This window comes from Capricornis sumatraensis, chromosome 1 (assembly GCF_032405125.1).
Source record: "Capricornis sumatraensis isolate serow.1 chromosome 1, serow.2, whole genome shotgun sequence".
Taxonomy (NCBI): Eukaryota; Metazoa; Chordata; class Mammalia; order Artiodactyla; family Bovidae; genus Capricornis; species Capricornis sumatraensis.
This window is the reverse complement of record NC_091069.1, coordinates 152706481-152724310: the sequence shown is the minus strand read 5'-3', so window position 1 is coordinate 152724310 and position 17830 is coordinate 152706481.

Here is a 17830-nt window from a genome sequence, read left to right as displayed (position 1 = left end):
ATTACTTGCTAAAACCGTGGCTAGGCCTTAGTGGGAACAAAAGATGAATGATTGTGTCTGTCCTTTCAAGTACATTATAATCCTGAAAGAATGATAAGGTAAGTACACACTATATTAGAAGAAACCGATTATAATTAAATATCATGAGGGATACAAAGTTCAGTTCAGTGAGTATCCTAAAAAGCAAGACAATATCTAGTGAAGGGAAAAGTGAGGTCATCAGGAAAATCTTTGCAAAGAAGGTGACATCTGAGATAGACCCCAAGAAATGAGAGGTTTCAACTCACAGCATTTCTTGGAAGAGGAAACAACATGAGCAAAGAATTAAGAAAATAAATCAGATGAAAAAAAGAGTCCCTTCTAGGATAGTCAAGGGAAGATCATAACATTAAATGTAAAGGTAACTTGGTGCCTTTGGGTGGTGCCCCTCCAGTGACAGACTGGCACACCTGGTCTTTATTTAATAAACATTGAGTGAACGTGAAAGAATTTGGGGAGGGCAAAATTAATCCAGAAGCAGGTCAGAGGAGGTGAGACTCAGGGGCCCAGAGGCTATTAGAAACCACTGTAATGGCCCAAGAGAGAACCAGCCTTACCCAGGCGCAGAAGCAGTGAGAAAGAAGAAAAGTAGATGGAAAGAAAACAGAGCAAGGCAGCATTACTAGGGCAGAAGGCACAGGTTGGACCTGTTTGGAGATGGGCAGCAATGACGGGGTCCCCAGTCAGGCTATGGTTTGGGGCGAGAAGGGATGCCAGCTTCAGATCACAGGGAAAGTAGGATGTTAGGGTCCCAGGAGGAAGAAGTGAGTGAGGCAGGGGAAGAGGGAGACATTGAGCTTAAATTGTTGTTGAACTCAATTGTTGAATTGCTGTAAGACCTGGTGGGGGCTCCAAAGTAAACATTTCCTTGTTTCTCTCGGATGTTGCATTGTTCCAGGAACTTTTTTTCTTTAAATAATTAATTAGTATGCTTATTTTTAAGAACAAATAGACAATATGGACATTTTTTTAAATAATAATTCACAATTAAAACAATCATACAGTGTTGGAGTATGATGGTATTTAAATTAAACTCTGTAGCCAAATTGGTAAACTGTTCAGCCCAGGGTTATATTCTCAGTTTGCACAACTAGAATGAAACCAGTTTTGTCTATTCTCTTACTCATCTTTCATCAGTCACTGCTAATGAAGATGGCAGCCATCATTTAAATACACATCATTAGGTAAAGAACATAAATGTCAGTAAAACATTTTCTATTAAGTAGCAGGCTGATGGCACCATAAAAATGAAAATTTTTCAAGTTGTAAAATATAGTCAAAGTCATAATGGAGTACATTAATATTGTTTGGCATTCTCTCAGTATTCCTTTTTTTAATATAAATTTATTTATTTTAATTGGAGGCTAATTACAATATTGTATTGGTTTTGCCATACATCAACATGAATCCACCACGGGTGCACACGTGTTCCCCCTCCTGAACCCCTCTCCCTCCTCCCTCCCCGTACCATCCCTCTGGGTCATCCCAGTGCACCAGCCCCGAGAATCCTGTATCCTGCATCGAACCTAGACTGGCGATTCATTTCACATATGATAATATACATGTTTCAATGCTATTCTCCCAAATCATCCCACCTTTGCCTTCTCCCACAGAGTCCAAAAGACTGTTCTATACATCTGTGTCTCTTTTGCTGTCTCGCATACAGGGTCATCGTTACCATCTTTCTAAATTCCATATATATGCGTTAGTATACTGTGTTGGTGTTTTTCTTTCTGGCTTACTTCACTCAATATAATAGGCTCCAGTTTCATCCACCTCATTAGAACAGATTCAAATGTATTCTTTTTAATGGCTGAGAGGAACTTCTTGCTGCCTTTCTCTCCTGCCAATTTTGGGGTTTTGGTAAATTTTTTTTAAAAATCAAAAGGAAACAACTCCCTTGATGTAGCTGCAGAAAATACAAGGCTCCAGTAACTGCAGTTCCTCAAAGACCAAAATCACTTAAAAGATGTTCCAAATGAGATATTAGACTTTCTCAATAAAATGCTTCAGTTTTTTTTTCCTTCCAACTAAAATTTTATGCATGACAAAGGCCATAAATGCCATCCAAATAAATTCATGGCAATTTTTTTACAGAATTGTTTCTCCCCTTGAAATTATTTCCCATTTCACTTGGTATATAAAAATTCAAGCTTCAAAATCATGGCCTCTGGGGAAAAATAGATAAATATGGTCAGTAGACTAATGTTTCAAAATAAATGTTCAAAGTTTTCTATGAAATATCAAAGCAATCATACTGCTTAAAGAGACCACCATCCAGGTTCAATGCCTGGTTCAGGAGGATTCCACACGCTTCCATGCAACTAAGCCCCTGCACCACAACTGCTGAGGCCATGTGCTGCAACTACTGAAGCCCGCGCACCCTAGAGCCTGTGTTCCACAACAAGAGAAGCCCACGCAGGGCAACAAAGAGTAGCCCCCACTCACCACAACTAGAGAGAGCACAGACACAGCAACAAAGACCCAGTGCAGCCAAATCAATATTAATAATAAATAATAATTTTTTAAAAAGACCACAACCTCCAACACACAATCAAGAATGGTTATTTGTTAACATCACTACAAAAATTAACTTTAAATGCTTATTTAATGTTGAAATATAAACTCAAGTTTAGTCTATCAGGTTGAGTTATATGACACTGCCACTGTTCTGATCAAAGACAGTGGAGCATGCACTCTGAAGACGGCCATCCATGATACATACTAGGACTTTCTGGGAAAGTCCACTGAGGCCAAGAGCCAGCGCGCTAACTTGCTAGCTATGTGAGTAGGCCATTCTACAAGCAGATCCCCCAGCTCCATGTCTGGCCTTCAGATGACCACAGCACTGACCAACATCTTGAAGGCAGTCATATGAGTAACCTCAAGTCAGAAACCCCTCTTTCAAAGCCACTCCCAGATTCCTGACCACAGAAACAATATTTGAAAAATGAGCCCTTGAGAATTTGCCTAGTTTATACCACTCATCGTAGGTGGAGAAGAGATCAAAATCTTTATCTGTCTGAGTCTGGAGCCCAATCTTTTGCTTTAGAAAGGGAGATCAGAGGACATTTCCTCAAGGCTCAGGTGCACTGTCTACATCTGAAGATATAGAAAAAGATGAAAATGACAGATCAGAGAGTTCCCTTTCTCACACAAGGAGAAATCTATTCCAAAGCAATTGGAAGGACCTGTAAGTTAAAAACGATGGTGCTGTCTTTTCTTTGACTTTATAGATGTTAAGAATTTACCTTATTGTGTCTTATACGATAGAGCATTCTGCATAGTAATGTGGTGCCAGTTAAGTTGTACTACATTTTTAGACCAGACATTCAGGGTTTTAAAAAGAGGCACTGACTTTTTAAATGTGGATGTAATAAACTTTTGAAAAGCCAAAAATTATTTGGTGCAGCTCTTCAAACCTGAAGAGAAAAAACCAGTGAAGTATCTTACAGAGTAAGTAATTGTAACTGCACTGGCTGAATAAGTGAGAGAACAAGAAAGCCTGGTGGAGTTTAGCTTGCTGAGTGCCTTCTAGATGAGAAGTCAGCAAAAGAAACGATGGCACAGCCACTTTCCAATGTTATAGTAACATCAAATTAAAGATCTGCCTGTAGACTGATCCTTTTCTGCAGAACTGCATTTTTGTCTTAGAAATGGACAGATCTGCCAGCTGTCTGGACTTGCTATCTTGAATGTATTCATGGGGAATCAGCACCAGTTAATCATCAAAGATCTTTCATATGAACATGTGATGACAACAAACATGAGGTGCTGAGTCATTTGAAGTATATGATAATTCTTTAATTTCATCATTTATCCTGGAACATTTGTGTTGACATTTGGACTGATGGTACAAAAGCAATGGTGGGTAAAATTCATGGTGCCTTACAACAAAATGAACTAGTCATCATTGTATTCTTCACCACTACCCATTTGCAGAGAAAAAGAAAAAAAGGGGCAGCGGGGAGAAGCCAGTTTCACTTAAGGAGTCATAGATGAAACAGTAATAAATACTAACTTTATTAAACCTTGGGCGAGAAGAGGGAAAGTGTGTGCTCTGCTTCATTTCCCATTGTTTCTCCCATAAATGTATTTTGTACATCCAGCAGTTACTACTTTTTTAAAATTTTACTTTTAAACTTATCCTCTATTTTTCCTACCTTTAAATAATTCCCTTCCAAGTAAGTTTACATGTAATTATTTGAAATTTCACGTAGGAAAAACATTCAAATAGTGTTATAACTGTTTTATATGCTGGGAAAAGATAAAACTAGTCAAATTAGTTTGTTTTTGTTTTTGTTTTCAGAAGACTCCTTTCATATCAATGTTTATTCATGTAGCTCCACCAGCAAGCTATGATTATGTTGTAGCCCAGTCAGTTTAGAACAAATGCCCTGGGCTACACTGCACACTTGGCCTTGATCACATCTGTAGCAGCTGGTGCAGTAGGTTATAAATATCTTTTATGGCAACACAGAGTAGTAGTAGGTTCGATATACATGACAAACAGTATTACAGCTCAATATTTTATGCATTTTTAGCATTTAAAAATATTTTTGCTTTAGTGTGAGGAAGGTTAGGATGGGCAAGACAGTGATAAAAATAGCTATTGTTATGACATTAAGAAAGAAAAAAAAAAAAGACTAGGGCAGTATCCCTAAAAAAAGATAAGCCTCTTAAAGTGCTTAGCAGAAACAGTGTAGTGTTAAAATAGGACAATGATACTAAGGAGAAAATGAAAGAATGTATCAGGAGTAAACTGATAATGCATAGGGTAATTGGATTTTTATGAATTTTATGCTAGTCATTTACATCATGAATTGTATGTTAAATTTTAAAAGACCATGAAAAAAAAAAAAACTTGACCCTTGAAATACACGTATCCTTAATACTGTATGACAGTTGTCTGGAAAGGCATTTGGTCTGTTAGGTTGAATGAAACGATATGACATTGCCATTGATTCTAATCAAATACTGTTTGAGTTGAGAGCTAATTAGTCACTGTTTTACATGGAACACCAATTTTTCTTGACTGACAAACAGGTTATTGAGATTTGAGTATTTGTTAGATTTTTTCTTTATGAACAAAGCAAGACTGTCAAGAAACAACTGACAGTATTTTTTCCCAGTGATAAAATTCAAGCCTTCAAATGAAAATTAGAACTTGGGAAACTTCTAACAACCTGAGCTTGAGAACGTCCCAATATTTGAAGACATTTTTGATGAGGTCAATAGTGATATGTTATTAACAAATAAAATTTTTTCTGTATTACATAATGAAAGGTGGCAATGTTACAAAATTTGTGTAACTCAATACACTAATATTTACAAATGAACAATGGAAGTTGTCATTACAAAATCACACATGGGTAAAAGATCGATTCAAGGTGAAAGACCAATGGATATTAATTGTATCAGAGTACAAAAGGTTCATGATATGGTTTCAGATTCCACATTGCATTTATCCTTTAAGGAGTTACCACTTATTTTGGTATAATATTAAAAAAGAATATATACAATTACCTGAAATGACTATTAAAACATTTCTTCCTTTTCCAACTACATAGCTGTATGAGGACAAATTTCCTTTCTATAACTGCAGAAAGCAATGAAACTGTCTTCTGTAAAGTCAGACCTTAAGAGATTTACAAAAATGGAAAACAATACTGCTCTTCTGGGAATTCCCTGGTGGTCCAGTAGTTAAGAATCCACCTGCCAATTCGGGAGACATGGGTTCGATCCCTGGTCCAGGAAGATCCCACATGCCATGGGGCAACTAAGCCCCTGTGCCACCACTTGTGAGCTGGTGCTCTGGAGCCCACCAGCTACAGCCACTGAGCCCACGCACACTGCAGCCCATGCTCTGCAATGAGAAGCCACCATAATGAGAAGCCCGTGTACTGCAGTGAAGACCCAGTACAACCAAAAGTCAAATAAATAAATACTTTCTTAAAATACTATTTTTTCTAGTATAGAAATTATAGTTTTTAACATAAATTAGTAAGTAAAGGTTTTTGTTAGGATGTAGGCAATATATCATTCAAACTAATAGTTCCATATTGAACAAATAATTGTTGAATACCTGACTCTGGAACATTCCTCTCTTCTTCATCTCTATTTAAACTCGCCAAGACAGGACTTTGTCTCTCACCTGAGCCAAATGAGCCTTGTCCACCTAAAATCCATCCTCCAGACTGCCATCAGCATGCCATATAACACCCAAATCTAAAAACTTCTTTATTCCACTTAAGGATGCTTCAGATGGCTCCCAGTCATCTTTAGCATTGAGTTGAGTCTTCTTAGGATGGCAGCTGTCCAAGCCCTGCCTTGCTCACAAGTCTCCTCTTCCTCTTTACTTGCAGCATTGCCAAACTGAATATTTGTTGTTGTTGTTGTTGTTTAGTTGCAAAGTTGTGTCCAACTCTTGTGACCCCCATGGACTGTAACCCACCAGACTCCTCTGTCTGGGATTTCCTCATGGGATTTCCCAGGTAAGAATACTGGAGTGGGTTGCCATTTCCTACCCCAGGGGATCTTCTCAACCCAGGGATTGAACCTGCGTCTCCTGCATTGGCCACTCCAGTATACTTGCCTGGAGAATCCCATGGACAGAGGAGCTTGGCGGGCTACAGTCCATGGAGTCACAAAGCGTCAGACACAACTGAGTGTCTAATGCTCTTGCATTGGCAGGCAGATTCTTGACCACTGAGCCAACCTGGGAAGCCCCAAACTGAATACAGTCGCTCACAGATCTGGGACTTTGCTTCCTCTGTCCCTTCTGCACAAATGCTCTACTCTTCCTCACCTGGCCAACTCATACTCACCTTTGCCAACACTGAGATCAATATCCAACACCCCTGGAGCCTTCCTTGACCTTCCGTCCTTACCACCCTCACTCTCACTCCCACTCCCAGACTGGCATAAAGACCCCTATTCTGCATCCCCACACAGAGCTACATCACAGCTCTTAAGCTGTGCTGAAATCATCCATTTGGGTGAGTCTGTCCCTTCTGTTCCACTATAAATTCCTAGGACGTGTATCCCTTGTAAGCAGCCAACAGCCTGTTACATAGTACATTAATTGATTGGTAGAAACAAATGTAAGTGCTTCCAAAAATATCACAGACATCAAAATAGATGCTTTGGCCCCTTCATTCTCAGCACCTGGATTACTATAAAACTATTTCATGTATCTTCCAAATTTAAAAAACTCAGCTGTCTTAGCCCAGGATTCTTTGGTTCATATCAACTTTGTAAAGAATATAAAATATTTTTAGGAGTTTTCAAAACTGATATCATATTATCTAATATGGTGATTTTTTAATGATTTCTCTGAAAAATAGCAATGTATTATCTCTGTATCAATGTAAAACACTTGAACATCTCAAGAAACATCTAAATTTCTGGGTATTCAATAGATTAATGCAGAGGAATAAATTAGACCATATATTTTATATTTTCATTTATTCTTCAATATGATACTGCCTTCTAAGTGGGAGGTACTTTTCTAGGCACTGGGTGCGTCAAACAAAAAGTCCTGTCTTGATGGAGCTTATATCCAGAAACATGAACATTCTATCTGGTAATATCGTATACCCAGATACTATTACTGAGATACATATACTCAGTTCTACTGAGACTCATAATACTTCCCAATAGATCACTCATAGCATCTGACCTATCAGGCTATGGCCCAGAAAGCTAGAGTTATGGAGAGCTACAAGCTGCTTCCTCACAAATGATGTAACACTATTTTGTGTCTTTTGGCCTGGGAAGATGAAAAAATTGGCTCTGAAGATAATTTCCTGGATCCTGTTTGCAGCAAATTATTAACATCTGATAGCAAAGCATAGTACACCTTTATATTTCCTTTGAGGAAACTTCTCAAAGCAGGCAAATCTACCTGCCTAGTAACCTAATTATCATGAGGATGAATTAGTGAAACATTTGCACATCTTGGAACACTCCTCAGTGCTGACGGAATGAATCTGGAACACCTCTAAGTACCGTATGTGCAGTACACACAATTTTGCATATTATACTGATTGTGTCAAGGAAAAATTAATGCTGGAGTGTCCCTGGAGACATCTCTCTGGGGCTTTCTCTTACATAAAGTATATATAAAAGGTGCCGTGTTCCACTTTGTCTCATAAATATTTTCTGAGCACTTACGATGTCCATGATATAAAGTAACTCTACTGCTTTCCAGTGAGTACCCAAGGCCTGGTCTCTGATAGATGGGCAGAAGAGGCTACTTGTGCAAAGCCAGGCCACACAGCTAAACATCTCAGCCAATTTAGACACCTGTATCAGAGGCTGAATCACAGCAGTGCTACAATATCCTGAAATGCCTTCCAGTCCAGCAACACAGTGAAATTCCAGTATGTAAACTGGAAGATGAAACAAGTTTGTCTTCCCCTTTAACACTTCATTTCCAAAGAAATGAAATGTTTTCCACTGAATTTGAAGAGATATTCACATGCTATAAATGTGTGTATGATTCGTGCAAAATTATCTGCTGTGTACGATGGAGTAACACTCAGTATTGGTCTGAAGGGCTCACCTGATATACTATAATATCTAATAAGTAATTATCTAGACTCACATAATACAAGTGCACTCTCCTAAAATTCACCTGTAGAGTAAATTGTTCTCAGTTTATGAGGGTACTTCCTGGTTTCTGTTTATAGTAATGAAATTTATCCAAAATAGACACAGAGAATAGAACTTATCCAAAATAGAAATATAAGGTATGCCTTGTCTAAAAGGACAGAGAATTACCAGTTCTATGGTTGCTTCTGCTTTCTCTGCCTTGTTGACAACTCAGATATTTCATTTCCACATATATGAAAGAAACCACCATCATTTACAGTGGATGTAGGACTATTGTCCATTCTCGCCTGCTTTAAAGTTACTAAAATCTGAACAGCCTGAAACAGAATGATGAAGAAAGAAGTCTTCACCAAACTCCCCTTTTTCCTCTCCATTTTCCTTTTTGCTACTCTTTTCCTGCACAAATCTATAGATTCCAGACAGTAACACATAGTCCAGAATTATCCTTCCCTATACATCCTCCTACTATTAAAAACAAAAAACAAACAAACAAAAAAACACCTTCCATCCTCTGGGAAGTTAGCTCAGCTTATAAGAACAAAACACTGGACTTCCCTGGTGGCTCAGTAGAGAAGAATCTGCCTGCCAGTGTAGGATGCGTGGTTTCCATCCCTGGTCCGGGAGGATCCCACAAGCCCAGGAGTAAGTGAGCCCTTGCACAACTACTGCTGAGCCTGTGCTCCGGAGGCTGCAGCTGCTGAGCCCACATGCCTCAGCTACAGAGGCTCACAGGCCCTAAAGCCCGTGCTGCACAACAGGGGAGGCCACCACAGTGAGAAGCCCACTGCAGCTACAGAGTGGCCCTCCACTTTCTGCAGCCAGAGAGAAGCCCACGAGGCAATAAGGACTCATGACAGCCAAAAGTAAAATAAATATTTTTTAAAAAGAAAATGCTGATAACTGAATCACTTTGCTGTACACCTGAAACTAACACAACATTGTTCATCAACGATGAATTAAAGTGAAATTCGCTCAGTCATGTCTGATTCTTTGCGACCCCATGAAGCCTACCAAGCTCCTCTGTCCATGGAATTCTCCAAGCAATAATACTGGAGTGGGTAGCCATTCCCTTCTTCAGGGCATCTTCCCAACACAGGGATTGAACCCAGGTCTCCCTCATTCCAAGCCAATTCTTTACCATCTGAGCCACCAATGGTACTTCAGTATAAAGTAAAAATTGTTTAAAATATATCCTGATAAACTGATTCACATTGTAATACAAATATATAACTTTGTTTCCTTTTGTGGGAATAATTACTTTTTCAAGAGGAAAAAAGTTCTGAAGGTAATTCAGCCCAAAGAACTGAATGTTTCGTAGTTGAATTTTGGAATCTGAAGTCATTAAGCAAAGAAGACTTTTGAGAGAAAAACCCTTCATTCTTCCTTTGTATAAGGTATTGGCCCATGTGAATCTGCAAAGATGTGAAGCCAAAAAACTCCCTAACATTATTCCACTTTTTTTTAGGTAACGATTTAAACCTTCTCTTTTCCTAGAAGACAAGTTTAAATTTTAAAGGTGAGTTAATTTGAGCTTAATAATGCCTTGTTAATAGAGAAATAGGATACCATACTTCTAAGTGCTCAGTACACAGCTGTTTAATAAACATGTTGACTGGATTGATTTATATGTTGACTTCTCTTTTTAAAATTTTCATGGCATAATCTTCTCTTCCCTTTTAAACACAGGAGACACATATCTGTCAAATTAGATTAGGGTCTTCTATGAGGAAGAATTTTATCAAGAAGAATTTTACTTTTAGAACTCTTGATTCAGAATTTAAAACTTAAAGTTTGGGGGCTTTGGGGAGGGAAAAGAGTTAGGGGCTTGGTTTTTTTTCACATACGTTTATAGGGATTTATTTTGAATTTCTATAACAAGGACAATAGCATGTACCAGATAGAAAGACTAATTATAAAAATGTTTAAGTACTGAGAAGGAGACTTTAACCTAGATTGTGCCAGGGAAAGACATCATTACCCTTCAAAATAAAAAATAATCATAGACCCAATATAGTAATACTTTTAAATACTGATAAGATTAAGAGTAACTACTATTATTGAATGTTTTCACCCTCAGAATCTTTGATTCTCTACCCCTTCCTTTCCCAGCACACCTGAGAGGTAGGATATACTCCCACCAGTAACGTGTTCTCTGAAAACTAGTCTTCAAAATGGGGTTATATGGCCCTTGAATCACACCTCCCTAGTGATTTTGATAGACCATTAAGGAAGAATTCCTGACTTGTTGGAGAACTGTCACTCTAAATGACTTTACCCAATAATTCTAGTGCCATTTATGCCACTCAGACTCCCTGAAAAAGAGGAACTAGACTTTATAAGGCTTCCCTGGTAGATCAGACGGTAAAGCGTCTCTCAGCAATGCGGGAGACCTGGGTTCAATCCCCGGGTCGGGAAGATCCCCTGGAGAAGGAAGTGGCACCCCACTCCAGTACTCTTGCCTGGAAAACCCCATGGATGGAGGAGCCTGGTAGGCTACAGTTCATGGGGTCACAAAGGGTCGGACATGACTGAGCGACTTCACATCTGTATAAAATACAAGAACATTCAGGTACCTTTGATTTATGATTTCTTAGAAAAGAGAAGTAGGCTGAGCTTGGTTTAAATGCCTAGCTGACCTATATTTTATGAGACACAATACTGTAAAACAGCAGCCCTTCTGGAGAAAATTGTAGAGAAAGGCAATAGACTTAAGTTTGAACAGACTGTTGGCCACCTACATAGGTACACTGAAAGGTGACTCTTTACATACAGGTGTGATGAGTAAAAGGAAAAGAGATGATGACAGAAGCCAAAGACTCCACAAGTAACCTTCTATGAAAATTACCGCAGAGAGAGAGTAGATGCAAACAGATAATCTGAGAAGAGTAACCAGATTGCTGAAACCCTTGGATTTTTTTAAAAAAAGTCACACCTACTTTCTCATAAAGGGATGCCACTGCAGAGAAGGGACTACGTGATCATGATTTGGGGAAAGTAGAATTTAAAGATAAACACAAACAGAAACAAAACTAAAATTGTAAACTGTATATTTCAAGATTCTCAAATGTATGTACCAGTGTGTTCATTTATCTAAAAATACTTGTTAAGGAAAAATATTTTGAGAAAAGATAAAAAGACAATATTTAGCAATCTGTCATCAATTTAAATTACATTAGACATGAAAAGTAACTTAGTTATAGCTTCTTTCAGCAAATATTTATTGGGCACCTACAATGTTCTGAACCCTCTTCCAGGTACTAAGAATTCAGTCCTGGACAAAAATAGCCTATGGTCTCATGGAGCTTACATTCTACTGGAAAAGACAGACAATAATAAAACAGCTATATAAATATAAAGGGGAATTCCCTGGCTGTCCAGTGGTTAGGACTCCAAGCTTCCATTGCTGGGGGCCAGGGTTATATCCTGGTCAGGGAACTAAGGTCCCACAAGCCATGTGGCACAACCAAAAGAGAAAAAATTGAAAAATAAGCCAGACTGTGATAATGTGCTATGAAGAAAAACATAGCAAGGCAAAGGGAGAGAGCTAGAGATGCTATTTTAGCCAAAGAAGTCCTGGAAAACTTCTGTATTATCCTCCAAATCTATGTGACAGCAAAGCAGTTTGAGATCTGAGAGTTCTTGTCTCCTGTCTGTCTTGAACTCTGAGCAAGATTCCCCACTCCACAGGTCAACACTGACCTGTATTAAAAACTCTGGGTTCCTAACTCCAGCTCCAACTTCTCTGAGTTCTAAATCCATGATGCCAATAGTAAAATCAACAAAACTAAAACCAACCTAGCTCCCCACTTGGCTCCTTTAGCCCTCACCAAGACTCTCATCAGTTTTCTGGAAACATCTAGAGGACTTAATATTTCAACTCTTTCTGCTCCTTCATTCCACTGTAAAAAAAAAAAAAAAAGTACCAATAGTTCATTCTCCAAATATTCCCCACATATCCTATAGTCCTCGTCCTCACAAGTATCACATTGAAGAGCAGCTGGAAATTTGTCTGGGAAAGCCCTGCTCAACCACAATTGGACCCCATGACCTCCCACATCAAAACCAGATCCCTAGGCCTGGTTTTCATCCCCTTCACAATCCAGCTGCATCAGATCTGTTATGGGCTGAATTATGTACTTCCCAAATTCTTATGCTGAAGCCCCCACCCCAGGACCTCAGAGTGTGATTATATTTGGAGATAAGGGCCTTTAAAGGGATAATTGAGTTAAAATGAAGCCATTAGGATGTGCCTTAATCCAAATTTGACCGAAGTCCTTGTTAAAAGAGAAAGAGACACCAGGGACATGTGTGCAGAGGAAAGGCCATACACACACACATGAGAAGGCAGCCATCTGCCAGCCAAGGAGAGAGGCTTCAGGAGAAACCCGCTGGCACACTGATCTTGGACTTCTAGCCTCCAGAACTGTGAGCAAATAAATTTCTGTTATTTAAGCTGTCCAGGATGTAGTATTGTTACGGCAGCCCAAGCAGACTAATGCGCACTATCTGTTCATACATCTATCTACTACTCAACATGCAGTCCTTACAAATGATGCTGGAAAACAGCACACTAATTCATCCCAGACTTTTATCCAAGCTAGAAATCTTGCCTGTGATATTTTTCACCCCTTGCTTAAAAGCACAAGTCAAACAAACCTGGGTTCAAATCCCAGCTTCATTTACCTAATAGCCACAAAGCTTTAATTAACTTCTGACTCTGTTTTCTCATCCATAAAATGGGTACATCATTGAATTCAGTCAGCATGTAGGTTAAATGAGGTAGTATACATGACATGCCTAGCACAACTCTTGGCACATAGCATACGTTCAATTGTGATAGTTGTAGTTGATACCCATTTTTCAAAGCTCCAAAGCTCCATTGATTGGTTATCATTCAATCAATGATAGGCTGGTGGCCTGTTTGTACCACCAGCACAACTTGAAGAGAATATGGAGGAGGAGACTCATGGAGTCAAACTTGGAGCCCTATCCTAGAGGACAGGATGCCACCTGAGAACATCGGAGTGAATGTTCTCCTGCCGCTGCATCTCACCCCAAATCTGCAATCTGATCAGGGCAGTCTCGGGGCCCTCCTCTTCCAGTAAAATTTCAAAAAGGGATTTCAAAATTAATCTACACTAAGATATAAACAGTAACCTTTCTTAAAAAGGTTATCTTCATTTTAAGAAAGCTCTCCCACAAGGTGAATGACATGAAACCCAGATAATTGACAAACATGTAAGTGAGGAACGGGATGAAGACCGCATATTCTTTAGCAAATATTGTCATCACACATTCTACCTCCTTCTGCTACAAACATTTTCACTGTAATCTGGGGCCATCCCTAGATTTTGACATTAGGTACATCAGCATCTGCCATCCTTCAGATAGTTCTAGTTCCTCTGTCCTGCCACTAGAGATGCCAAGGGTAAATTCAGCAGCCTTGCCTAGGGCTCATTTTCCATATCTCCAACCCTTGTCTTCCACCCCTAATTAAACCCACCTCCTTTACCCTGGACAGAGGTATAAAATAGCAAGTTCTTACAGCCTTCAAAATAGTTTTTCACAGGTTAGAAAACAAATAATTACTTCATTTTTCTTTCCATTCTGGTTTATTTGTTCAACCAAAATTCATGGAGTGACTGCACACATATGCTGCAGAGGTAAGAGAAGGAGATGCAAGAAAGGAAAGGAGAATGAAAACCCAAATTCCTGTAATTCCTGCTCTCAGTTGGGTTAGTCTCCATTCACATCTGTAGATTGCCTTTGTAGCTCTGATCCTTTTAAATCTCCCACAAGCCTTCCGAGGTTTCTTTTAAACATAGGAATTCCACTTAAGTGGTCTACATTTACAAAAAGATCTGATCCATGTGTATTAAATCCCCAGCCATGCACTTGTTTGTAAGCACACACACTGTAATATGTGAACATGCAAGGGTGAGTGTGTTGGAGAGGTTGATGTAATTTGTCATGATGCCAAATTATTCTGAAGATTATTTACTCTGAACTTCATATCCCTTTCTGTCATATTCACTGCACTTGGCCAAACATTGCACAACGTGAGTTAAAAAGCATCCTGGTACTGCTGCTATAGAAAATGGTCATATTAAACAGAATTAGCGTATGATCCAGTAATTCCACTTCTGGGTATGCACCCCAAATAATTGAAAGCAGAGACTAAAAACAGATTATTTATATGCCTATGTTCACTGCAGCATTATTCACAGTAACCAAAACGTGGAAGTAACCCAAGTGTCCATCAGGGAAGAATGGATACACAAAATAGCCTATGTACATAAAATGGAACATCATTCAGCCTTAAAAGGATATGGGGTGGGTGGTGAGGGGGGGTTCATGTTTGGGAACTCATGTACACCCGTGGCGGATTCATGTCAATGTATGGCAAAATCAATACAGTGTTGTAAAGTAAAATAAAGTAAAAATAAAAATTTAAATTTAAAAAAAGGCATTTCTGGCTTCAATTTGGATGAACCTTAAGGATATTAGGAAGTGAAATTAGCAAGTCACAAAAGGACAAATATTGTATGATCCCACTTATATTAAGTATCTAAAGTTGTTAATTTCATAGAGACAGAAAGTAGAATAGAGGTTGCCAAGGGCTGGGGGACGGACGGCAAATGGGGAGTCATTGTTCGATGCATATGAAGTTTCAGTTTGAGAAGATGAAAAATTTCTAAAGATGAACAGCAGAGATGATTGTATAACAATGTAAGTGTACTTAATGCCAATGAATTGCACACTTAAAAATGGATAAGATTATAAACTTTGTTACGTATAGTTTATCATGATTTCTTAAAATATTAAAAACATTTAATGATATAATAAAAGAAAATGCTCTTGAAATAAATAAATATGAAAAAAAAGGAATCATCTCTTTTCTGGAAGCTGGTGCCTTAAAACTCCGTGGCACTGATGCAGACACACAGAGACAACAGGGCAGGGGGAAAATCTTTGTTTACCTCAATTGAATAAGTATGTGTAAGAGCATTAACAGCTCTGTGTCTCAAACTTTCTTTCCTTATCACACCCACTATGGAAACTTGTAGATATTTTTGCCCTAATTATCTCTTGATGAAAGTTTAAAACCACAAGTATACTCTCTATCTGTTTATGAACAATGGTCACAAACCATTTTGATACCTGAAATATTCCCCACAAAAATCTATTTTACCCTCTTGTATATAACATCACCCTCTTTGAAGAGGCATAATTGCAGTGTTAGCCACTCTAAAAAATGGGTGGCATAACAAACAGCAAATTTGACTGAAATAGTCAGAGGGCTGGGAATGCAACATACGAGTGCTACTAAACATCTAAGCAAAAAGTGAGAAATTCATTTTCAATGTCTCCGAATATCTGGAAATTGCCATTGTATAGATGATATAACATCTAACTGATTAACAGGATTTTGGGAAGTTTAATTCAGATATTTCGTATCATGCACAGAGAATGTAGCATTACCATTGTTGTTTAGCATAACCATGAAATAATTTATTTTTATACATGGTAAAATGACATATGTAGATTTTATAGAAAAACTCCATAATTTTTCTATTACCCGTAATTTAAGGAGTCTTATAATTTTGCAACTCAGAGTGTGGAGCCTGCAACCTCAGCATCACATGGAAGTTTATTAAAATGCAGAATTAGGCACATACATGGAGAACAAACATATGGATACCAAGGGGGAAGGGGGTGCGGATTGGGAGATTGGGATTAATTTATATACACTACTATGTCTACAATAGATAACTAATGAGAACCTACTGCATAGCACAGGGAACTCTACTCAGTTCTCTGTGATGACCTAAATGGGAAGGAAATAAAGGAAGAGGCGATACATATGTACATGTGACTGATTCACTGTTTTGTACAATAGAAACTAACACACATTGTAAAACAACTGTACTACACATTTTTTAAAAATGCAGAATTACAAGCTCCACCCCAGACCTCCTGAAACAGAATCTATAGTTCAGTGAGACGGCAAGGTAATTCTTACACACCATTAAAGTTTGAGAAACACTGCCTTAAAAGACAGGTATTGAAATTCTTCCTCCATTAATCACAGCATTTTATTTTTTAACCACCCAAGTAGATTTATTTTTTACTCCACTCATCCTATACTTATAGCTTCCCAGGTAGCACTAGTGGTAAAGAACCTGCCCGCCAATGCAGGAGACATAAGAGATGCAGGTTTGACCCCTGGTTCAGGAAGATCCCTTGGAGGAGGGCATGGCAACCCACAACAGTATTCTTGCCTGGGGAATCTCATGGACAGTGGAGCCTGGTGGGCTACAGTCCAAAGGGTTGCAAAGAATAGGACACAACTGAAGCAACTTAGCATGCAACCAAATATCCTATACTATGGAGCCTATAGAAAAGGCAAACTAGAAAAGAATCATGCAAAAAAATTAAAAAAGAAAAAACAGATACAAAGCATGGAATTTTCCATCCTGGGGGCTACCCCCACATACAAAGAAGTCAGTTCAGGTAGTTAACTCACTCTGTGATAGCAGGGATGGTAGAGAGCAGGTGAATGGATCTGCCGGGTACCTGCAGCTTCTGTCTTCAGAAGCAGCAGCAGCAGAAGGCCCTTCACCAGAGATATGACTAGGAATGCTCCTCCAAGCCTTAGCTTTCCAAGCAGGGCACGGAACATCCTGAGAGGAGGAACGTGAACAAGCAGCTGGATTCCACTTCCCTTACAGTTCCAGCTGCTGTGTCCAAAAACGGCTCAATAAGCAAGATGCTGCCTCTCTCCAAACTGTAGTCCAACCACTTCCACCAGTTCCACCCTATTGCTTTGCTCTTTGAGGTCTGAAAGATTTTCCTGTGGTCTTCTTAAAACATAAAGGGCCATGGCGGTTATCAACTACCATAACTAATGAGCAGTTAGATCTGAACAGGGAGTGGACGGCAACCAGGTATGAATGAAGGAAAAGGAAGGACCCTTGGAAGTCAGGACTCTGAAAAGAGGTTGATGTCTTTCCATTGCTCCTCCACTAATATCTCAGTGGCCTGGTGCCTTGGCTGTGGGACAAGGCCCCTCAGATTTAGCTCAAGCTCTGCCATTTAGGATCTGGGTGACCCTGAACCCATGGGCCATCCCTCTGAGCCTCACTTTCCTCATCTATAAAATAAGGGTACTGAT